Below are 25,538 nucleotides of genomic sequence, written 5' to 3' on the forward strand. Positions count from 1 at the left end.
GAATTCATTTTCTGCTTCAGCGCCGTTTCATTTATCTCGTCTTTGATGCACTTTATGTTCCTGCTTGTTGACATCTAATCCATCTCATGTTCGATATTACTTCTTCCTCTGGTTTATTGTGTATGTGTGAAGAAAAACAACACGTGTAACTGCTCAGGAGAGGCATCTTAAGAAAACTGATTGCAGCAGAAAGAAAGTACTGCAGGCGAGGTAGATGTGAAGGTCCTCTTTGTAGAAAGGTGTGTGTGTGTGTGTGTGTGTGTGTGTGTGTGTGTGTGTGTGTGTGTGTGTGTGTGTGTGTGTGTGTGTGTGTGTGTGTGTGTGTGTGTTCGTGTGTGTGTGTGTTCGTGTGTGTGTGTTCGTGTGTGTGTGTGTGTGTGTGTGTGTGTTCGAGTTCGATGGCTGAATTCCCGTTTCATCCCACAGCCTGCTCTCTCTCCTCACAGTCGGACGGGGGTGCACACACCGTCTCTCTGGCTCCCTGAGGATCTGTGAAGCTCTGCGACATCTGATCAAATACCTCCCATCTGTGTGTGACGCTGCTCCTCCGGCCCGGTCACCCCGGCTCATTTGTATGCCTCCAGCAGCAGCAGCAGCACGTCGGCAAACGCTGCACAATCCCAGATAGACGAGCGGACCGGGATGTGCGCCGCAGGGTTATTCGTCAAGCGGCAGAACATGAAGGTGTGATGCACCTCTGGGCCGACACCGTCTGACTGGACTGTTTATTTATTCTGGGGTGTTATGTTTAGGGCTGCAGACGACGCTTATTGTCATTATTATTCATTTGCGTCATTACAACAAACGGTTTAAAGTACCGAGTGCAGACATTTCAACACAACATCCATTTCCTTATTCTTTCTGGTTAGATGTGTTAACAGGAATTTGTATTTATTTAAAAACGAGGTTATTTTCATTAATATGCAGGATATTTTTTATCTTGAAAATGTCAAAAGAATGCTAAATATGCCTGCCACAATTACTTGGATTCAATATGTTTGAAAAATCTGCACAGTTAGGGAGCTGGAACTGGAGAGTCTTTGACATGTTTTGCTACACAGCCTCTGCATTATTTCCCACAGAGCCTCAGCTAAAGCCTGCGTGAGAAGGTGTTTCTACCAGCTGTGCAGCTCCGGCTCGAGGGCATCCTCTCGATGTGTTGTGTAAGGACACACGCCGCCCGCTTCATCAGGTGTGTGTGTCAGGAGACGGCAGCAGCAGCAGCAGCAGCACACTGGTGGAGATTCACTGCTTCGGGTGAAACGTGATGAAATGACCGTTTTTGAAATCACTCCCATCAAATGATAGCGACTGGTGGGTTTGTGACGTGACAGTGTAGTATATCTACAGCTCATTAAGGCAGTCATCCGTGTTAAGCTGAAATGACACTCAATTTATTCTCTCCATTAAGGCAACGCGGGTTGCATAACCCCCCCCCCCCCCCCCCCCCCCCCCCCACCTGTCAGCCTGTCGAGCTGGGAGAAGTCCTGGGTGAAGGGAAGCCGCTGCTGTTCCAGATGACTTACTGTGCTGTCAGTGGGGGGGGGGGTCAGTGAGGTGGGCACTGAATGAGACCTGACAAGAATGGTAAGGCCGCTCCCTCGGGGGTGAGGTGAGGAGGTCCCTTCTGTTTGTGAGAGGAGTCACACGGTGCTGCTACGAGGAGCTGGTTTGGACGGTTCCCTTCGGTTGTGTGAGTGTTTCCTCCATGGCGGTGCACTGAGAGAGGGTCTGACGTTCACGTTTCAGAGTCCATTATGAAAACAAGTGACACAAACACCAATGCAAACCTAATCAAGCTCCCGGTCTTAATGTTCTAAATGTGTTGCAGGAGCACCGCTGAGGAAACTCCCTAACCTATGTCGTATTTATGACTTTAATTATGTTTCGTAGGAATATACCACAAAACTAAGTCAAATACTTAATTGCCCAGGATGTTCCCTACTCCTCTCCTGTGCCAATTAAGATCCATCACACGAATCGCCCGTCTGTATGAGGCGATGTCGGTTGCAGCAGAGAGGATTTGGCATTCCCCGAAAATAGAAAGTTTGTTGTTTTTCCACTCTGCTGGTTAAATGATTGGGTTCTTTCTTCCATCAGCGCTGGCAAATGTTTTGTAAGAGCGCAAATATATGAGCGATTTCTCAAAATAAATAAATCTCTGTGGCCGGTACCGGCACCGGCGTGTGACCGGTCGGCCTAAGAAGGAAGGGAAAGAACCCGAGAGTATGATAATGACAAGCTGCATTATTTTTGAAGTGGTTAATATCCTGTGGTTGCTGACGTTCCTCATCCACGAGTCACGAGTCGCAGTACTTCCAAAGCTCCCAAGAGCTCCTGTGACCTGACTGATGCTTTGATCGTGTTCTCCTGGACGATCTAGGTCTACAGAATAAGTGGTTGTTTTTTTTTTTGTGCTGGACTGTTTTATTGTCTTTCAAACACAAGGTCAGGTGTGAAACAGCAGCTTCAGAGCTGGAAGTGATTTGCTCACTGAAGGACACTTTAAACGGCTCATTAGGTACAGCGCTGCATGGATGTGAAGGTGGGCCTCCCCCTCTTGACGTCACCCATTGGTTTGTGGACTGACGTTTTGAAGCCTTGAGTTTGACGATATGTCGCCATCTTGGCTTTTTTGCAACCAATGAAAGGAAGTAGAGACCTGTCAATCAGCGTGTAGCCCCGCCCCTAAAGCATCCCCTCTTTATGGTGCGTTTGACTCTAAATGGAGCATAATGTACTAAATGAACATCATGCTGTATTGAAGAAGACTGTAAACTAGAGATTGAGACCATAAACTCATGTTTACAATGTTTACTGAGGGAATAAATCAAGAGAGAAGTAGAGTCATTTTAGACTAGACTTCTATACAACCAGAGGAGTCGCCCCCTGCTGGACACTAGAGAGAATGCAGCTTTAAGGAACTTCAGCGTTGGCTTCACTCTTCAGAACCGAAGGTTGCTGCGTGTTGCTGACTTGCTGGTGCTGCTAGCTGCTTTGATTGTAAATAATTAGCGACACTGAGCTGGGTTTGTTTTTTGGATAATTTCTAAATCTATTGTACTTTTTCTAGTTTCTCATGATTACCAGCTTTAAGGCATTTGGCTGTGTTGATATGCAGCACCAGCCTGTGACTATTGGCCGTTAATGGCTGTGTCCTTGGGCAAGATTCTGAACCCCGAATTGCTCCCGATGGCTGTGCCATCAGTGTGTGAATGTGAATCAGTTTAGATCCTGATGGGCAGGTGGCAGCTTGTTAATGTGTGTGTGTGTGTGTGTGTGTGTGTGTGAGAGAGAGTGAGAGAGAGTGAATGGGTTAATATAGTGCACAGCGCTTCGAGTGGTCAGAAGACCAGAAAGGTACTATATATAAATACAAGTCCATCAAAGTCCATTTACTGTACATCCTCCTGGGCGGCGTGTCGAGGCTCTTGCAGCCGTCTTTGGCCTCCTGCCATGAGGATTAGGAAGCTGCGGAGAGAAAGAACCCAATGTACTCCACTGCTGCCCACTGTCACTGCTTTGCTGCAACTCTGCCTCCACATTAAAACAATGTATCTGGAACGGTCCCAGTGCAGCCCTCAGGTGGTAAAGGTAGCGCCCTCGATGTCATGCACAACGCATCCTGTGTGTGTGTGTGTGTGTGTGTGTGTGTGTGTGTGTGTGTGTGTGTGTGTGTGTGTGTGTGTGTGTGTGTGTGTGTGTGTGTGTGTGTGTGTGTGTGTGTGTCTGCACTGACACTGCAACAGAAGAAATTATGAGGAGGAGAAGTCTGACGTGGATATACAAAGATGTTGTGAGTTTTTCACAACTGTAGTGTGTTGTGTGTTTGCTGCTGCGATAACAAAGCCAGCCATGTGGGGCAGCGCTCACAAGACAGCGAACACTGCCACCACTAAGAGCCTGCAAGGGCTATTTATAAAAAAAAAAACAGGTTTTCTTACACACACACACACACACACTCTGTTTGCTTTCAAACTTTCCAGTTTTTTTTTTTTTAGTCCCTCTTTCTTTTTTTTCTTTTTTTAAATGTCATAAAAATTGCTTACAATCATCTTTAATATCAGTTGTCAAAGCAGGACAGATGGGATGTGTGACGGCCAACCCATGAAACTTTAGCATCACCCTCTTTCTATCACACGGCGGTGCTGCAGTTTGCTCTCTCGTACACCCGTGGGACCACTGCCTGTGCAAATCTGCAGCACACACACACACACACACACACACACACACAGATGTGCAGAACAGTTAAGACCTCTCTGATTTAGACACGAACACACAACACACGCATCTATTCGGATCATTTCACCAGAGGGAGGAGTGTACGGCCCGCTGTTGACATGGCAATACATACACACACACACACTCTCTCACTCACACACACTCTCTCTCTCTCACTCACTCACTCACTCACTCACTCACTCACTCACTCACTCACTCACTCACTCACACACACACACACACACACACACACACACACACACACACACACACACACACACACACACACACACACACACACACACACACACACACACACACACACACAGCATCGTAAACAACTCTGCAGGAGAGACGCAGCACCGCCGGACTGTGCATTACGCATTACGCACAGGCGGACTACAGTATGCAACAAAGTTGGTGCTTGCGTGCACGACGGAACAACACGCGCACTGACAATTAATCCACGTGCGGCGAGCTCCACGTTCGCCTCCCTCTCCACGCGTCAGCTGCACAGCCGGTGTCGCTGCCGACGCGACCTGCGGATTCATAAAACTTGTTGTAAGCCCCGCCCACTTGACAGCCAGCGTCTGTTTACGAAAAGTCACGGGAGCAGCGTGGAGCTAAAGGTGAGCCACCGAGCAGCGGAGAGTCACGGCGCGCTGCCAACGGGCGGACTTCACGGACAGCTCCGGTCCTCGTAACGTGGCCTAGTCCGTCATGCGTTTGATTGAGATTTGTTTTGACGCGCGCGACATCTGCAGCTTGATACGTTTTTAAAAACTGTATTTATTTTTTTTTTACAGTTTCGCGTGCAGTGGGACTTCTAAACGCGCGTGCAAGGGGGGGAGTATTTGTGCTCGTGAGTTATCACCCGCACACCGACTTAAAACAATGGCGAGGCGTAAGAGGCGCAACCCACCGAATTGTTGCGCTTAAAAAACCCTATCCGGACCGCACGGGGACCCGTCTTCCGCTAAACAACAACAGGGAACGACCGCGGCGCGCCACCACCACCACCACCACCACCACCTCCTTCTCCTCCTCCTCCTCCTCGGGAGCGACATGGAAAGCCCCGCGGAGAACCCTACCAGGGCTGTGGAGTATTTGAAGGAGCTCAACAAGATCATCGACACCCAGCAGGAGTTGCTGGAGCGGCAGAGGGGAAGGATCGAGGAGCTGGAGCAGCAAGTGTCCGATCTGTGCGCGGAGAACGCCCGTCTGAAGGAGCAGTACCAGCGGCACCTGGCAACCTGCAGGCTGCTGCAGGGCAGCAACAGCCTGGTCACGCTGGGAGCCATAAAGGAGCACATCGCCCCGGAAAAGTAAGACCTCACATCTTCATCCAAGCCGATAACTCTCTGTTTGACTCTATCTCCGTCGTGCATATTTAAAGTTTGAAAAAAACAACCAGACCCCGACTGTTCGTCGCTGCCACACGGAGATCCGCAGTTGCGTCTCACTGCTTTGGCATCAGATGCTTGAATTCCTTTCATTGATGTTTACTGCTGGTCTTCGTGGGTTTTACGCACGGGTCAGTTTCACTGTGCAGATAAAAAAAAGGGTTGTTGGACAGAACACAGCTTTTTTTTTTCTCACCATATCTGGAGACGTGCAGATCATTTCACCACAGCAGCCAGCAACAGCTGACTGACGACGGTCAAAGCAGATTCATCTCCAGTCGTGTCAAATGTGTGTGTATGAAACATTTAGCATGATTAAGTTAGGACTGATACAAACATGCCCATGGTTCTAGAATGTGGACTTTGAAATAGTTTGTGATCATTCTGCTTTGTCATCTTTTTGTTTGTTGTCAGGTTCTATGACTTCAGCAGACTGAAGTCTGAAATATGCCTGTGCTGTAGTGGTCATAAAAGAGGATGTCATTTGCGCGGACAGGCACATTAATCCAAGATATATGGAATGCAACAGCTACAAGTCCTGGGGGGGAAAAGAAAGGACATGTACTAGGATGTACCATTATGCAAGTATGTTTTAGGGCCGGCCCTATCTGCAGGCAGCGGGTTAAGCCCCGAGCGGTGCGAAGCAGATGTAGCGCTGGGGCATTATATCAGGAAGGCTAAAGACCCTGATGGTGAGGATTACACCCCCCCCCCCCCCCCCAGCATAGTTATGTAGTGAAGTTCACACCGAAACGCCTCGGCGTGCAGAACTCTGCTGCAGACGGTCTGCAGATTCATATGCTCATGCTTGACCTTTGTGTCTGCGGGTGTGTTGGTGTCATGGAGATCAGTGGCAGCAAATCAATACTGATGAGTCATGGACTGGATGTCTTTGCTGGTTTATAAAAGCAGACTGGTGGGATTAGGACATGCTGTAACACTGACCTTTAGCTCGCTCCCTTTTTATTTTTTCTTCATAAATCTCTCTCTGCAGAGTATCCTGTGTAATTTCAGGACATCACTCCATCACTATCGTGTGTGTGTGTGTGTGTGTGTGTGTGTGTGTGTGTGTGTGTGTGTGTGTGTGTGTGTGTGTGTGTGTGTGTGTGTGTGTGTGTGTGTGTGTGTGTGTGTGCGTGCGGTAGACTGGCACAGAGGTTACAGCGAGGTGCCCGTGATGAAATATGACGGCTGTTAATAAAGTGTGGTTTATGGAGGATGCAGGATCTAAAAATGTCACTTAAGCGCAGCGAGCAATTTCAAGGAATGCAGTGGTTTAGAATCGAGGCTGATTCTGAGAGTTTCAGAATGGAGACAACAGGATTTAAATTGTGTGTGTGTGTGTGTGTGTGTGTGTGTGTGTGTGTGTGTGTGTGTGTGTGTGTGTGTGTGTGTGTGTGTGTGTGTGTGTGTGTGGAAATGATGTTTTTTATTGAGGTCAGGGACGGTGTCCACAGCCGACCAGAGGTCTGTTTCCTGGCTTCACCTCTGGTTCTCCAGGAGTTCTTGGGCCTCAGCCTCACCTGTACCCTGTTTTACTGATTGGCAGATGTTAGCACGCTAACGAGCTGAACTACGACGCTCAACATGGTAAACGCTACCCGCTAAACGACGGTAGCGTTGCTGTTTGGGACACATGTTTACCTCTCTGACATTAGCATTGAGCCCAAAGCACTGCTGCATCTAAATGGAGCCTCTGTGGCAGTGGACTCCCAGTCTTCTTCATATCTGATAAAACTGTTAAAAAAAATGAATTTGCGATGCAATTAGGAATGAAAACATGACACATTTTAGTATCGCGAGTCACACAGCATGTCCACTTCCTCTCTCTTGACCTCGGCTTTATGGACTCAAACCTTTAGGCCTAAATGTTGACGCTCGCTTCGTTGACAAAATGCAAAATCAGAGATCAGAAGCCTGAATATCAACACCAACAGCAGCTACTAATGTTCAAACAGACACACGTCAGACCTTTTCTCCGTCCTGACGATCTCAAGAAGAAGTCGTTCGTTGTCGTTGAGTTTTTATACTTTTATACTTCCTTGTTTCTGTACTGTACTTTGGCTCTGAGTTCTGCTCTGCTTCATGCTCTTAGATGCTTGTTTGGAAAAGGAAACTTCTGGTGACTAGTAGTTCTTTTGATTACCAATGTTGATGCACTTATTGTAAGTCGCTTTGGATAAAAGCGTCTGCTAAATGACTAATGTAATGTAATGTACGTTCAGCCGAGCGCTCGTCCTCTGTCCGTCTCACCGTGCTTGGTTCTGGTTCCAGCCATGTGGGCCGATCGGGACCTGAGATGCAGGTGTTCTGTAAGGAAGCCGGTGAAAGCGGGTCCATAAATTATCGGCCATTAACCTGCTGGTAGGACGAGGAGCTCATGCTGAGTGTTAAACTCGGTGGGGAGAGGATGCAGTAAAACAAAATTTATGTATGTTTTTTTTATTTTTTTATAGTTCATTATTCACAGCCTCAAGTGACCCGGCTTCATGCAAAGTTCTGTTGCTCATTTGTTTTTGATGGTTTAAATCCGTTACCTGTGCTCTTGTTCAATGCATGCAGACTGTCATACGCTGTATGTACAGCAGTATAAGTACTAGCTTGCCTTTTCTTTGTATATTTGTATCGCTCATGGCTGCACAATTCATCGAGTATTAATCGCAATAACAATCTCCACATTCCACAGTTACATAAACACGATCGACTGCGATGCTGTTCACTGCTCCTCTCATAAGTAGCTGCTGCGTAGGTCAAATGAAGCGCTTCCTCAACTTACATCCAGACTCCAGGAGGCCACCGAGATGTTTTGGGGCGCCGCCATGCCGCTGTGCGCCCGCCCTGCAGCGCTGACCTTTAGAGAAGTGTCCAGAGGAGGAGATTAATGCGCAGTATGAACTCAGAAGAAGAAGAAGAACCTTCTTTTAAGTCTGTTTTTTATGCAAAGATTTGCATGAATCTATCGCAACATAGAAGTGAGAGAAGCGGTACCGGTACCGGGTATCGGGCCGATGCTCATTCCATGCGTTACCAGAAAGCCACGCTCTGTTTACTTAAGTGTGAAAGGACAATAAATATGTTATTTTTCCACCTAAAAGCAATAAATAATCATGATGGATGTTGATCTCAATATTGATAAAAAAAATGATCTTGATTTTTGGCCACAATCATGCAGCCTTTGTATTCCAGTCCTCTTGAGTGTGTGTTGTTTGTCTACGCTGTGTGTAGATAAGTGAGCCCGGCTTCAGTTTGCCTCATCATGAAGTGACTTCATCGAGGAAAGGAAGGAAGGAAGGAAGGAAGAAGAAAAAGAAAAGAGTCCCATTCTGTTCCAAAACAAGTGTCAGATGAAGAGTTTCTGCTCCTGAATGATACATGAGCTTTGCTGCTATCTTGGGTTTATGGAAGATTTTTCCCTTTTTTTTGGCTGTTTTGTACGTTGTTGTTTTTTACCCTCTGACCCTTTTTTTTTTTTTTTTTTTACTTTTTAGAAACAAAACACAGCGAGCAGGAAATGCGATGCACCACTGATAGTGCAACCTGTTGGTGCCAAGTCCACAGAGTTCTCTGTGAATCCTGCAGAACAGGTTCCTGGGTAACATTAGTCGGGTCAGGTTCTCAGGATGTACGGGTATCGGAAATCATCCCGGTGTGCTCTGACCCGGATGTGGATCCATAAACACGTCCACCTGGTTATGATTGTAACCACCACCCCCCCTCCCCCCTCTCCCTCCCCCCCTCAGGTGTCTGATTGAGCCGTATTGGCAGAGTAGAAGTCGCCGCTCTCGGTGGACCGTTTCTGTAAATCCAAAAGCTAAAACTCCTGTTTAACAGTTCAACAGTTTCTTGGGTTCAAGTTAAAGTCCATGTGTTTGGTTGGTGTAACACACACGCACACGCGCACGCGCACATATCAGCTTTCCTCTGTTCATGGCTCCAGAGTTGGCTGCCTTGTCAGCCCTTTAGTCCGGCGGTGTTTATGCTGACCCCGTGCACTTTTCTCTCCTAATGGTGTTTTGTTTTACTTGCATCCCTTGTGCTCACTTCACAGTTAAATGACAAGCGATACAAGATTGAGTTGCCAGTTATTTGCGCCACACATTAGTGATAAATGACTTTTCATGAGCAGTCACTGCTTTGGTACACACACACACACACACACACACACACACACACACACACACACACACACACACACACACACACACACACACACACACACACACACACACACACACACACACACACACACACACACACACACACACGTGGTCTGTCTGGTGGGTGAGTGCGATATGGTTGCAAAGTGAAAAACCCCCAAAAAAAGTGTAGCGAGCGGCCTTGGTGAATGTTCTCATGAGGCAGGAGAGGCTGGTGGTTGAATCACAGCGGAGCCCCGGTGATGTGAACCCATCCTCTGGGCTTTTCTGCCGGCGCTTTCACTTCTTATCTCGGTGCCGGTGGATGCGTCTGCCAGTCCGCATTTAGCATTCAGACTTGGTCCCCTGGCGCAGCTATCCAACCGAGGGTAACCGGTATTTGGGACGCTGACGTGATCGCTGCAGAGATAACGTCCTCGGAGCTGATGACAAAGAGCTGATGTGGCATTTTCTGCACAGCTTTGTTTGGAGTTTTCTAAGTGTATTAAAACGGTATCCAAAGTTAGATCTTTGAACTCAAAGGTGATTTGCTACCTGTTACACCACACTAGACAGCTGGATGTTGAGTGTCTCAAATAAGCTCTGGTGTTAGATTTGAGGATGATGAGTTGATTAGATTTGAGTGTGTGGCAGTGTTTCTGTTTTCTGTCACTTAAATTCAGTATGAATCCCAGTCAGCGAAGAAGCACAAGTACATTTGAGTAATAAAATATTGATCAACAACGTGACAAATCATTGCTAATTCCAACTCGCTCAATGCTAATGCCCTTGTGGAGCTAATACCAATGTTTCAATGCTGACGAATGAGCAGAAAAGCTCTGGAGTTGCTGATTCTGTGCCAGAACTCGGGCCAGAACTCGGGCCAGAAGGCGACACGAACGAACAAACAAACAAGAGAAATAAAAACTAACAAAACACGTAAAGATAATCCACAAGCGATGCATCCGGTTCATCTTATTTTGTAGAGGTGTTTACATTCCTTGCCCTTATTATCAGCTGCTTCCAAACTATAATTGCTTCAATGCTCAAGACCTGCAGTCAAGCGTTTTGACAAGTTCAAGCAGCTGCAGGATTATGCAAATAAGAGAATTTGATGGAAGGTGAGTGTTGGAGAAACGTGTGTTTTGAGTGTTATTCTGAGCAGTGATCTGATGAAGTGTGTTATTTATGCCTGTTTCTCTTCTGTTTTTTGGTTTTACTTCCATCAACATTGGAATACATTATGTTGGCGGGACACTGATTCAGTTTTAAAGTCAGTAAATTCTGAGGTGGGATTAACGCATCCTGAATACATTTAGGATTTCATTGTTTAAACTTTTTGGAAACAACTGTTAGTTGCAGTCCTCCTTAAAAGTTTAGACATACTGATGGAATTATATGAACATTGATCTGTGTCAACATTGATGTGACAAAGTACATCTCTGATGAGTTTGGAATTGAGTCGGAGGAGTTAGTAGTCGGAGGGGTTGGTTGGTAGACAGAGGAGTTAGTAGTCGGAGGAGTTAGTAGGAGTTAGTAGTTGGAGGAGTTGGTAGTCAGTGGAGTTAGTAGTCGGAGGAGTTGGTAGTCGGAGGAGTTGGTAGTCAGAGGAGTTGGTTGGTAGTCAGAGGAGTTGGTTGGTAGTCGGAGGAGTTGGTAGTCGGAGGAGTTGGTAGTCGGAGGAGTTGGTAGTCGGAGGAGTTAGTAGTCGGAGGAGTTGGTAGTCGGAGGAGTTGGTAGTCGGAGGAGTTGGTTGGTAGTCGGAGGAGTTGGTAGTCGGAGGAGTTCATCAATATGTATTGAGGTATTTGATAACGGTTCTTTTATTATCTCTCTAAAGTCACCGGTGGTTTTAGATTGCTTTGTTTGGGTCTCATTCTCGGCTTCTTCACTGTAATTTGCTCGGCTGCCCTCAAGTTCCCCGTAGACTGGAGTTTTGGCAAGTTCATAAATAGTTAACCCAAAAGCCAGTGTAATTCCTTTAGCATGTGTCTGGGGACCCCTCGGCAGAAAAATAATAGCATGATGGAGAAAGCTGTTTCTTGTGGCTGGCGGTGTCCACTCATTTACCCGGCGATCTGCTGAACAATCAGTGTGCCAAACCAAATTTACGAGCACATGAACTCCCTCCCTCCGGCAAAGCCCCCTCTAATGAAATACCCCAGCTAGATTAATGTCCACACAGGGATGATTTGCATTCAGGCCCGCCTATAAATCTCAAGCAACAGCCAAAGATAATTTGCAACTTGCACTCATAATCAACTGCAGGCTGCGTTCATCTGTTTTGGACCGTGGCAGCGATGCCGGAGGAAAAGCCGGGCACCTCTGACCTCCGGTCCTCTCACATCAGGCCTATTAAGACGGAGTTAAGGTTGGTTTGTGTCCTTTTGATGTAGCCGCTTGTCCCACGAGAGAGGATAATGATGACTTTAACGAGGGCTGTTACCTCCGTCTGATGGTGCTTCTAAAGGCCACGCTGAGGGCGGTCGGACGGTTCGGCTCGCCGTGAGTCGGGCAACCGTAATGCGTTTAAATCGCCGAATTCAACCCGCTGCCTCGGTTCAATTGAAGCCAGAGAGGAGGAAAAAAGTAGTCCTGCTATTAATTCCTTTGACGTCTGTTTGTACCGTTTATTCAAATTCCTTTTGTGGGTGTGCATGTACACAAAAATGTGGCTTCATTTCAGGCATCTGTTTCCAAAAAACATTGAGCTTTTAGATTTTTGGTCACTCTCAGATTCCTGACTTTCAGCAAACCAACACGGTGTGACAGCAGAGCCGTGGGCCTCGTATGCGTGATCTGCACATAGGAACTTGAGGGATAAACAACCACATGCGTGTGTTAAAAAAAGTCAAGAGTGGAAGACCTGGCTTGAACTTAAGCCCCAATTTGCGACCAGCGTTGGCGATCACACATTTATTTGAATCTACATGGTCTTCATTTGAATATAGTTGAGTCTGATTTGCATTGAAATGACTCTTAAAGGTGCCCTGTGGAGTTTTTTTACCACTAGTAGCGCTATGGAGCCATGATTTTATGTTTTTATGCATTTGACAGTCCTGCCAATGCGTCCACACTGGCAATAAACGTTTCTGGTTCTGGTTCCACTCACTGCTCTACAGGAGGCGGTGAAGCGCCACAACTTCGATCCTATTGATCGAATTGAACTTTTGATTTTGTCCTTCAAAGTAAAGTACTCCCGGTACTTATTCTCTCTCTCCGCTCCCTCCTAATTGAGAAAGAAGAACACTCCAAAGACAACACAGTTTACCGGTAGCCTGCTCTGCTGTACTCTCTTCCGATCCCTCCCTTTTTGTCATCACAAGCTGTGATCAACACTAAAATGGCACACTTTGCGCGGCCACGAGGCCGGAGCACGGACGCCTGTTCATTCTTTATTTCTTCACAGTTGAACCAATTATCCGCCTCGCAGCTGTCAAAACCAGCTGATGCAGCAGCTAAATCGAAGGCAATTTGTAGCGTAGTACCTGTGGAGCTGTTTGAAAGGCTGCCACTAGTTTTCTCGTGTGTGTGTGTGTGTGTGTGTGTGTGTGTGTGTGTGTGTGTGTGTGTGTGTGTGTGTGTGTGTGTGTGTGTGTGTGTGTGTGTGTGTGGTTGAGGCCTAAACACAGTTGCAGCCCTACTGCTCACACATCACAGGTAACTGTTACTCTGGCTGGGCCTTTGGCAACTAATATTTGTGCTGGTTTGGTTTGTGGGCGTTTTGAAGCCTTGAGATATGGATTTCGACCGGCGCCATCTTGTTTTTTTTTGTAACCAGAAGTGACACAAGAGGGTCTATCTAAGCACAAGTCACTGCTGAATATGATGTTTGGTGACAAAAACACGGACAGCTCCAAGACACTGTGGTAGAGACCTGTCAGTCACAATGTAGCCCCGCCCCTAAAGCATTTATTTATGGTCTACTTCACTCTAAATGGACCATAATTTACTAAATACACATTGAAGAAGACTGTAAACTAGAGATTGAGACCATACACTCATGTTTACAATGTTTACTGAGGGAATAAATCAAGAGAGAAGTAGAGTCATTTTAGACTAGACTTCTATACAACCAGAGGAGTCGCCCCCTGATGGCCACTAGAGAGAATGCAGCTTTAAGGCCCTTAACCCTGAGGTTGCCGCCTGGTTTTTTGCTCATCCTTGGATCTCGTTCTTTGTTGTTTTCCTGTCGTCTACCTTCTATTGGCTGAGTGAGCGACTTGGCCGGTTCATCATGTTTCCACAGCTTCCACTCTGAGGTGTTTCCACTCACGCCGCCGGTGAGCTCAGCTCTGTTTGTGTTCTGTGTAACCCCGGAGACTCTGAGGGCTGATCTAAATCCGAGCAATATGTTCAGGAATGTTGCCAGGGTGAACGTGTGCTCGCACCCACCTCCTCTCTCGGTGCTCGATGAGGTGCTCGAGGTTGAGTCCACCCTCGCTCGGCATCAAGGATCTGAGATTCAGATCTTATTGAAATCAGAATATTAAAATAAATTAAATAAGCAATTTTTTTACTATGACATGCGTAACATAAATGCAGCCGAGGCAGATGAAATGTCTTCCAAAGGCTCATCGATAAACGCTCGACAACAATACCGATGAGTGACCGAGTCGCTGTGAATCCCTCAAGGTCCAGAAGCACTGCCGGTGCATTTCATGCTCCTGGGTATTTGTCTAAATAATAAATTGACTATTAGGGCGACGTCAGATGAGTACACAATGAGAAATGAAAGAGGCAGGAGGTGTGTGTGTGTGTGTGTGTGTGTGTGTGTGTGTGTGTGTGTGTGTGTGTGTGTGTGTGTGTGTGTGTGTGTGTGTGTGTGTGTGTGTGTGTGTGTGTGTGTGTGTGTGTGTGTGTGTGTGACTGCTGGGCCAGACAGCCAGTGGGGGTCACGCACCACTACCTCCTTTTTGGAGATACATAATTTGACAGCACCACGTGAAGCAAACCACTTCAGAGGACTGGACCGACTCATTAGCCGGACATATTTCTGCCTGTAATTAGTTGCTGATTAGTACAGATCATTTAGCCACAAGTGTGGAGCCTGATGCATGATGACTGCCCTTCATTTATGAGCTGGACTGAGGGAAGAGTCCTCAACCAAGGGAAGCCCACATAAAGACCCTCCTCAGACGAGCAAGAACAAAACGCCGGGAAAAAAGAGCTTGATCTCGACTGCTGTGTTCTTTTTGAGAGAAACGGAATCCAATAAATGACAATAACTATGAAGGGACCGCACGAGAACGACAAGCTTCACGGCGTTCCTCTGTGGAACCTGCCGGCGGGGAATGAGCCGTTCCAAGCGGACCGCAGGGTCAAGTCGTTGCTCACCTGCTTGACGTCGTTGTGAATTGAAGCGGGAGCCACGCGATTGCGAGAAGTGCTTTTCTCGTTTTTTCTGTCGAAAGTTTTGTAAATCCGGCGTTACTTCGGATGTGATTTATTCTTTTTCATTACAGCTTGGAGGGGCTGCTTCTCCAACGCTGCAGGCATAAAACCCAATAACTGTTTGGGTAACTTTGGAAATAGCAGTTCAGTTGAGGACTCAGGATGTAATTCCTTAGCTTCAGCATGTAGTCAAAGATGGAGTCTTGATTTCAAAGTTACATGGTGTAAAATGTGTAATACAGCAATGTTTTGCATGCGGTATGATCTCCGGGACACACGATGATACCATCAATCACACACACCTTGGACAGTCGGTAATTACCTCCGATCTTTCTTCTGAATACAGGAAAGGAAACAGCCACACATGCATTTCCTTTATTGCCTTAGCACTTGTTTTTCTCATTGCTTTAATAAGGGCGGTAATGTGATGAAGTGCTGGAAGCCATTTCTGCAAGGCTTAAACCTGCTCCAATATTTTACAGCGAAAAAAACAAATAATGGGTTTGTAATTACATTGGAGCTGCTCTTTTTCCTGAAAGAGGCGAGGAAAGTAAAACGGCTTTAGGGGAACGCGTCTAAGCCTTCGTGAGACGCGGTACTGTATTAGAAAGTACAGAAGTGCTTATTCTAAAAATAGGAAACGGGGACGCACGGGCAGCGAGACGTTGACGTTGTGAATCTCTGCAGCTGTGTGGCCTACAGTACACGGTACAGTACATGCAGTTCATTGGAAGCCCAGGCAGGGAGCTGTGATTAAATGAGCAGACTAGTGCACTTCTGCAGCCGTGTCCAGTTGCACTTACTCTTGCAGAAAGGCAGATTGATAAACCCTGAGTCAGCATTTTTTTTTTTTTTGCACCGGGCGTGCCCTCTGTCCGTTTCCTTCCTCACAACAGGAAACCAGCTGTCCTCATTGCAACAGAGCCACGGGGTGGAAAAAAAATACAACACAAGAGAGACACGCAGAGTTGAACACAGCGAGGTGACGGGCAGGTTGAAGACGAGCGGTGTAACGTTTGGTTTCACGGGAGCAGCTGGGTTGGAAGTCTTACTTCTGCCACCGGAGATCTGGCTTGTGGGAGAAACCAATCTCACGGCTCCTCTGGAATGATACCCTCCAATGGGATTTGGCATTTCGTGCATTATTTAAAAGGCTTCGGGAACGCACCTGAAAGAGCCTCAGTAGCCGGTGTTTCTGCGCAGTGCAGAAGAAGAAAAACCCTGTTCTGTTTTCATTCATCATCATCATCAGGATGATAGATCCTGCTTACATAATGCCGTCAAATGTGGAATTTATTCATTCATGACCAGACAAAATGAGCTTTGTCTAGACTGAAAGCGTAATGACTTTATACTGAATCAATGTGCGTCTCCCTTATAACCATCTCAACCTTCTGTATTTCAAGGTTACACCAAAACTATGGCAATGTACCTCAAATCCAATCAACCCTGCTCCTCGCGGTTCAGACCGAGCTCTATCGATTCTGTTTCACTCAAGGAGGAAACTCATGCAAACCGCAGTCCTGCAGGTATTAACAAACTCCCTGAAAAGGAGAAGATAAATGAAAGTAAAGTACGGCCTCTTCTTCGGTCACCTGAAGCCTTAACTTAACAAGCCAGCGGCTCGGAACTCAAGCGCATGAAATGATGAAGTTCCGCTTGAATACCGATGAACGATGACAACTCAAACTGTATCCCATCTGTTTCTCTACAGTGTGACAGGAATCATGAGTGAGGAATGAGCCGAACTAACAATCCAGGCATGAGCCAGATCAAGATTTGTGTAGGGTGGTAGTAGTAGTAGTAGTAGTAGTAGCGGTAGTAGCAGTAGTAGTAGTAGTAGTAGTAGAAGCGGCAGTAGTAGCAGTAGCCGTAGTAGTAGCAGTAGTAGTAGTAGCAGTAGTAGTAATAATAGTAGTAGAAGCAGTAGTAGTAATAATAGTAGTAGTAGAAGCAGTAGTAGTAGCAGTAGTAGTAATAATAGTAGTAGAAGCAGTAGTAGTAGTAGTAGTAGCAGTAGTAGTAGAAGCAGTAGTAGTAATAATAGTAGTAGTAGTAGTAGTCGTAACAGTAGTAGTAGTAGTAGTAGCAGTAGCAATAGTAGTAGTAGTCGTAGCAGTAGTAGTCGTAATAGCAGTAGTAGTCGTAGCAACAGTAGTAGCAGCAGCAGTAGTAGTCGTAGCAATAGTAGCAGCAGCAGTAGTAGTCGTAGCAATAGTAGCAGCAGCAGTAGTAGTCGTAGCAGTAGTCGTAGTAGCAATAGTAGTCGTAGTAGTAGTAGTAGTAGTAGTAGTAGTAGTAGTAGTAGCAGTAGTAATAGCAGTAGTAGCAGTAGTAGTAGTTTGTCGTGGCCTTTCTGGCAGGACCGAGGAGCTGTCCAGGGTTCTGAGCACTGCTTCCTCGCTCTGGGCTCCTCTGAGGATGTTGGGTCTGCATGGCTGGGAGCAAGCAGCCTAACAGATGGAAATATCATTCACATTTCTGAAATATGGTTTTGATCTGGGCATTTCTTTCTTTCAGTGATGCATTGTATACACAGTAATCGATAGCGTCCGTGATTGCCATTGCATCTGGACTGCAGCATGTGTGTCAATGAATCTCATCCTCCCGCTGCGTTGTATTGACCCGGCCCTGTAGCTTTCACCTCAGCCGTATTCCACGGTCGTAATGGGTTTTGCTCTAATGAAAACACCGGCGGTATCAAGTTCGTTCCGTGCTTCATGGAATAATTAAAGGACGCCCTGGACGTCTTTGCCGATACGCGGGACAAAAGGAAGCAAATGTTTAGGTAACGCAAGAGAGATTCTGGAGTGAAGAGAGAGGCGCACGGCTAACGGAAGCGAAAAACAAACAAGTAAGTAAGAGTGATGAGATGGGAGGAAAGAAATCACTCAGCCCAACAGAGAATTAGACGCAGCATTGTACAGCAGGGATCATTATTCCTTCAAACCAACCTGACAAACAGCTGAAGTGTACACCTCTTATAAGGACACCCTTTGCAGCTACAGCACCTAATGACGGAGTCGGTCGCTGTACTGTCTTCTCGCTATGAATACCTCCATTGTTTTCTCCATGTGAAAAGTGAAATAAGGTGACACCGGGGCTCATAAATTTGCCCTGATGCAGCCATGCAGTAGCTTTATTGCCCCTTAGTGCTGCGGTTCACAGAACCGGCTACATTTTATTTCTCTGAGGTAAAGAGCACTTTCCTGCTGTCGGAGTGCCATTTACTGCAGCCTCTCTGTCTGGAAGTGCCCACCAAATGTCATGACGGGAATGGAGAGCACGGAGCGTCTGACATGACGACATGCAGGGTTTTATGTTGAAGTGATGTGTTCCACAAGGTTGTTTATCTCTTTGTTCTAAAGTACGTATGTACCCAAACATATACTAAAGTATTCAAGCAGGTTTAACACTTTATTACTCCTGTAAAACACAACAGGCCTTCAACACTTTGTCTCGTTTTACTAGCAGTACCACAGGTGGTAATTACACTAAAGATAGAAGTAACAACCGGCATGCACAAAGTAATAAATGGATAAAGTAACATTTTATGTTATGACTACAAGTGTTGATGGCAAACGGCTCTAAATACTATAATACCCATGAGCCTTGGCAGCCATTGCTATGCAGAAAAGGCATGCATCGATAAGTTGCATTGATTTGAAGTTGCAGATTGTGTAGTCAGTTTTCCCAACATTGTAAATCCGATGTTCCACCCGCTGTTAACGACGCACAGCGTTAAGCTCGATGACTGGCTGTTTGTTGTTTGCAATGCACCATGGGAGTCGGAGTTGACTTCATGTCCAGAGACTTGTACCTTCGACTTTCTATTGCAGAACTCGGTACGTTCTGTTGCAGCAATGAAGTAAATGCGAGAGTTTCAAGCTGTGCTCCTATGCAACTAGGAATCACCAAAAAGGAATTCCTAAACTTTACTTCCAGAACAAAGTTTGGACATTGGACACTTAAACAGAAGCAGCTAAATGGAATGCAGCCGTCATTGATTTTATTAAGAACACCTGTAATCCTTTCCTCACCGTGAGAAGTCTGACATGAAACATATCTATTTAACAGTAATATTTTAGACCGTGTTTTGTCCTCCCTTGTTTTCTTACATAAGTGATCACAATGATGAATGAAACTTCAGTCCAATACAACCGCTAACGACGGCCTCAGTTGTCACCACATAGTTTAATCAACACCGAAGCACATCTGCAAAGGCAAGATGCTGCATTTAAAGTAAGTACTGCGGTGCCAGTGAATACATCTATTACTCACCCGGTGGAATATCAATGTAATTTTGAGACTGTCACAAAGTTGTAGCTGTAATTTAAAAGGTGCGGTCCATTTCTTTGGATGCCGGATAGATTGATTAAAGCCGTTGCCAGATAGTTAAACTTGGCCGCTGTAATGAAGTTGCTGAATCAAGTGACGGTGGTCGCTGAGGCGTTTTGTTACTCTGCGTGTCTTTAGCTGCATTACTCGCATCCTGCGGCGTTCTCGTTTCTACCCGCTCAACACAATCGATGAACCGGCGTCTTTTTCTGTCTTCCGGGTCTGAGTTTGACTCCTCCAGGATGGTCAGGCATGTCCAACTGGTCAGGTATGTCCAACTGGTCAGGACTGCATACCTGCCTGAGTTTTGTGACTATTCCGTCGTAAAGGACTTCTAAGTCCTGGGTGGGAAAGGCTTGGTTGAAGACATGGTGTTATATACAGTAAGTCTTGTGACTTGAGTGTATGAAGGTGAATATCCCGGCATCAAGGTGCGAGCCGGAGAGAGAGGTTCTCCTCCGTCTGAAGGACTGAGGCCGGCCTGATGCGTGTGGAGGACGTGATGCAGTGCGAGGTCACGTTCCACTGTTGGCTTGTTCGCTGTGGGAACCTTAGCGCCTGGAGATTTGTGTTCAGAGTCCTCGGCTTGTCCCCATAGGAGAACCCCTCTTGGATTCTGATAGAACCTTTTTACAAAGGTTCCACCTGGAACCCTTCCCGACAGGTTATACCTAGAACCATCTATGATAGGCTCCACCCAGAACCCCCTATGAGAGGTTATACAGAGAACCCTTCCGTGGTGCAACGGTTCCACCCAAGACCTTCTCTGCAGGTTCATTCCAGAACCTTTCCTCTTTCAAAGGGTGCTAACAAGATCTCACCCAGGGGGTTCTACCGAGAACCCTTTTTATATTCCACTTGTCTCATCTAGAACCCACCGAGGGTTCCTCATGAGGCTCCTAAAGGGTCTGGGCTGAGGTGGTCCATAAACCCGCAGCGACCATGGTTCACAACCGCAGCTTTTTGGTTGGTGGTTGGGAGGATCTTTTAACATCACTGCTTTCAAGAACCCATGAAGAACTCTTTCGCTTTTTTGGATGAAAGCGGTTCTTAAATGGAACCCACATGCTGCGTTCATACTACCAGCAACAAAGCGACCGAACGTGGCTCGCTACGTCGTCCCAGAGTCGCCGTTAAAGTGTTGCTCAAGGGTAGTTATTTTCAGTCACCAGTCAGCTCCTCGCTGTGGGATCCAAACAGCCTCTGCAGCCGTGTGTGTTGGAGTGTCTGCTGTCTAGACGAGTTGAGCAGAGTGTAGCCGAGCCTCTCTCGTGTTTTTTAGTAGCAATTTTCCAGGCCACGTCGTTCCCTTCCTGAGGCGCTCCGCTTTGCTGCGCTCCCCAGGCCTGCCTTTTTCTTTCCGCTCTAAATGTCCTATCGCAAATTTGAAGCGAATCCGGCGAGGCCGCAGCCCGGAGGAGTGTGCCGGTCTTTGTCTCTGTGCTATCGCTGCGAATGCAAAGAAGCGTTAGTGCACGCGAAGAGTGAGAGACGTGCACGCGAAGAGTGAGAGACGTGCACGCGAAGAGTGAGAGACGTGCACGGGAAGAGTGAGAGACGTGCACGGGAAGAGTGAGAGACGTGCACGCGAAGAGTGAGAGACGTGCACGCGAAGAGTGAGAGACGTGCACGCGAAGAGTGAGAGACGTGCACGCGAAGAGTGAGAGACGTGCACACGAAGAGTGAGAGACGTGCACGGGAAGAGTGAGAGACGTGCACGGGAAGCCCTCCTGCCGCTCACGAGCGTGCTCACCAACATTAGCGCACCAAAGCACAGGAAAAGAAATCCTTTCAGAAAATAGGTTATATTAAAGTTTAATACAAATCACTCCAATACAAATAGCTCATCAATGTTTAATACTTTTTATGGAGATTGCCTGATATTAATCACACTCTAAACCTCTATATGCTGTAATTCATGTTAGTTGAAGAGTTTTTAGTGACAAAACTTTGGCTCGGGTGAAATCACTTATAGACAAAAGAAGGATTTCCTGAAGTAATAAAAATGCCAGTGTTCAGTTATGTCCGTCGTGACTCATAAAGTGTTGTTCCACAATGGAGAGTTTAGTTCTTTAAGCACACACACATCTCTGTAACCAGCAAGCAATCACTTTCTCTGCCTCCACCCACATTCAGCCTCATGCAGCACTCAGTATTATTAATTACTCCGTACGTACTGGAAAACACAAGTTTAGTGAGTTAGCTCTTTGAAATCCGCCTGTCGTGTTCATATAGTGATATGATTGATAATGCTCTGTAATGAACATTAATTGTGTAAATGGTTCCCCTCACCTGAACAGCTGTAATGCTGTATATACAGTCTATGGACGGCTGCTCTTGTTAGCTGCTGCTGCTGCTGCTGGTAGAATCTAAAAGCACAGCAGTGAAAAGACTTCAGAAGCAAACAATCCCGTCTCACCAAATTGATTCTTTGATGTGGTTGGAAACGGCCCACATGGCAGCAGCCCTCCCTCTGCGCGACGTTCTTGGTTGTGAATTTGGTTCCTAGAAGCCCCTCCCCCTCCCTCGTTAATATGATGCTAGCTCCTGACTGTATGCGCAGAGGTTCCGTCTTCATGTTGTGCCCGTTTCTCCACCAACAAGTGGATGACTGAATTCATCAATAAACGGATCCAATGACAAAGCAGTTAATCCAAAACACTTTGCATGATTGGACAATACAAAGAGTGTTCAGTAGAAGACGGCACAAATGAATGATGTCCAATAATTACATTAAATATGTAGAAGAAGAAGAATTACTTTAAGGTCACTAAGGTCAGGCCCCCAGCAGCAGTTTGGGGTTCGGTGCATAGATGGATGGATGGATGGATGGATACATATAATCAAAATGTTTACATTTTAAAGTTGAGATCCCGAGAACATTTCAATGGACTTTTCTAGAATGTCTAGATCTATGATTATTACCATCTGACTCCGCCCCAAATGCACAAACTTACTTGTTTGGACTTTTTATAAGCCAATCGCAGTGTTCCACATCATGTAAAGGGGACTGCCCTGTAGTGGTTCCACTACAAAGCTCATTAACAAACCTACTATATGAAAACAGGCTCATCTGCATTCAAGCAACACGAGATTAGCAACCAGAGCTGCTGGTCCTGTTCACAGGAATGAAGCAAAGACGGGTCGGACAGATTCCAATCTTATGAGCGACTGAATGCCTTGAATGTGAAATAATCACTTAACGCTGCTGAAAATGAATCGACACTGAGTTCAAGATATTTTGACCTGACTGATGTGGTTTGAATCCAGCGTTTAAATGTCACTCAGCTTCAAGTTGAGCCTCCGTGTTTCCAGAGCTCCACTGCCATCCTCCCTAAAGACAATGGAGCGTTACAAACCGGTGCGCCGCTCTCTAAGCGCTAAGTCTCTAAGTGTAATTATTCAGCGGCATCTCTTTAAAGTGAAGCCAGCTTCAAGTCGCATGATTTGTCACATGATTTATCTTGGCTCCGGGTTGCCTTCTTTGTACCAGAGCTGCTCGAAAATCAGTGCAACTGCCAACGCAGCACTCTGCTGACAACGGGCGGCGGACTCGCTTACATCTCTCGGCCCGTTAATATGCCACACCATGACACCAGCCAGCACGGCTGTTTAACATTTTGTGTGTTACATGGCCTGGTAGGTTTCATTATCATTAATAATTGAAAAGCCACTGAACTTGGCACAGGCGCCATAAATAAATAAATAAGCCTCGCTCCCGAAGGATTGCTTTTGCACTGGTTTGATAGAAGTGTGTGTGTGTGTGTGTGTGTGTGTGTGTGTGTGTGTGTGTGTGTGTGTGTGTGTGTGTGTGTGTGTGTGTGTGTGTGTGTGTGTGTCAGTGATGAGGGGATTATTCTCATACACACTCCGTGGTTAATGAGAGAGGAATAACAACAGGGCGGTGTTTAATTGGCCCGCTGTTCTGTAATCAGAATGGATGGTTTCATTCAGATGTGATTAGAACCTGGCTGAGGTCGGCAGTCGGGCGCTCGGCGGCCTCTGTGACCCGCTTTCGTTGGATTGTCTGATGGTGAGATGTCTCATTCATGAACCCGGAGCAGCGGAGGAGGAGCAGTGAAAGCGCTCTTGTCTACCGGTGAACTCTTTTGGAAGGTCCATTTGTGCGGTTGTTGTTTGTGCCGGTTTCCTCGTGTATTGTGATGGATGGCAGCTGTTTTAATTGGGAGTGTCTCAGGCTAATTGAAATCTGAAATTGTTTTTGCTTGGGGTGATGAATCCACGACTGTGGGTCTTTTATTTATTTATGTTTATCTTATTGAACATGTTTGCTCGGACACACATAAAGACCGGAGTAGCTTGCCTGAGATCCTCGGTGTAGAGAGTAGCTGGAGGTGTTCTGGAGGAGAGCCTCGGCGTGGTCCGCAGAGAGTCGAGGAACCAGAGGCAGGGATTATTAACCCCCCCCCCCCCCCGGTATTGTAGAGATGACAATGAAGAGAATAAAGGTCGTAACCTCTCTCAAAACAACACCAGCACGCAAAGTGTGTCCAATCAATTCAAACACTAATCCATGCCCAACGTGTTTGTTGTATTTTGATGTAAAAGTATCGTCGGCCGAAGGATTCAACGTGAACGGGAGCAGAGAGGACGGCGGCTCTCTTTGTAACTTGCTTTGCTTCAAACAGACGAGGTTTTCTCTGGAGCTGCAGCTTTCTGTCTGCCGGCAGGGCTTCTCTCTGAACCGGCACAATGTGTGGACTGAGCTGTGCTGTAATTCACACAGAAATCCAACCTAAAAAAAAAAAACCCAAACAAGAGCCAGCCGGCCCTCAGATGCACCGACGGTGTGTGTGTCAGGGGAGGGGCGGGGGGGGGGGCACAGAGACCTATATCATCCTCTCTCGTCTCCTTCTCTTGTTGCCATGGAGAGAGATGCTCAGCTGCAACGGTTAGGACATCCGGGCCGGCTCGTCTTTGTCCTTGTGCGAGTCCCCCTTTTGGATCTCAGGCCTGGATCAGGCATTGTTCAAAAACACTGTGTGTGTGTGTGTGTGTGTGTGTGTGTGTGTGTGTGTGTGTGTGTGTGTGTGTGTGTGTGTGTGTGCGCGCAGTGTTTGGTGACAGAAAGCAGAGACGATGAAGGACACGGTTTAAGTCTTAAAGCATGTCTTCTGCAGTGGATTATGAATTGTGGGAGTTTGTGGGCCTGAGACCAGATGTGTGTGTTTGACTCTGCATCACTCTCACAGTCACTGACGGATGACTGGAGAAACATTCTGACTAATTTAAGGTTCACAGCTCACAACTCTGCCAGAACAGAGACATTAGCAATCTTTAAATTAATAATTAATTCTGCCGAAACAGCAGCAAATGGCAGCAGCCATGACACAATTAGCCATTAATAATACTCACGGCCTCGGTGCGCAATTTTTCATACAGAGTACATTCTGTTTAAGACTGAAGGACTGTGAGCTAAAGAGGCTGATGGAATATAATTTTGAATATGGTTTGACTGGACAATTATCAATAACTCCTTCATAGGCTTAATGGTTGTTCCGTATTGAGCTGTGTGTGTGTGTGTGTGTGTGTGTGTGTGTGTGTGTGTGTGTGTGTGTGTGTGTGTGTGAGAGAAGAAGACCTCGTCCTCACAGAGATGGCTGTTGCTGTTTGACTGCAGATTGAATGCCTGAGAAACGTGCCTGGCCTGTCTGAGACAAGCAGAGAGAGAGAGAGAGAGAGAGAGAGAGAGAGAGAGAGAGACTCTTTATCTGCACAAAGAAACCAGCTCAACGTAACCTTCTTACTCCCTTTGATCAGATTGAGTCCTTCTCATCCTAAATTGTTACATTTTCACGTTTCATGAGCTAATTTTACAACATGTCTGTTTCTATCTTTGGCCAGAGACAAAATAGAGAAAAAGGTATTTTTTTAAAGTGGAATATTTTCAAAGCTCGACTCGGCTCTGCTTCATATTAGTTAACTAACTTCATGTTAATTAACTAATTACATTAGTAATGTGACATTAGTAATGTGACATTAGTAGTGTTGTGATGTCCACTCCGATAAATCAATCAACCAATCG

The 25,538-nt window shown here is 46.4% G+C and overlaps 1 protein-coding gene across 1 annotated transcript in view; it reads left to right on the forward strand.

Moving 5' to 3' along the window:
* The first annotated feature begins 5,465 nt into the window (after window positions 1-5,465).
* iqsec1a (IQ motif and Sec7 domain ArfGEF 1a) overlaps window positions 5,466-25,538 on the forward strand; it is an 81,874-nt gene continuing 61,801 nt past the window's right edge. Inside the window, exon 1 of the mRNA XM_068729592.1 lies at window positions 5,466-5,546. The gene's annotated coding sequence lies outside the window, so the exon portion shown is untranslated. The remainder of the gene's footprint in view (window positions 5,547-25,538) is intronic.

The sequence above is a fragment of the Cebidichthys violaceus genome, unplaced genomic scaffold, assembly GCF_023349555.1.
Source record: "Cebidichthys violaceus isolate CVI_PGR_0920_01 unplaced genomic scaffold, fCebVio1.0.p SCAF_47, whole genome shotgun sequence".
NCBI classification, from domain to species: Eukaryota; Metazoa; Chordata; class Actinopteri; order Perciformes; family Stichaeidae; genus Cebidichthys; species Cebidichthys violaceus.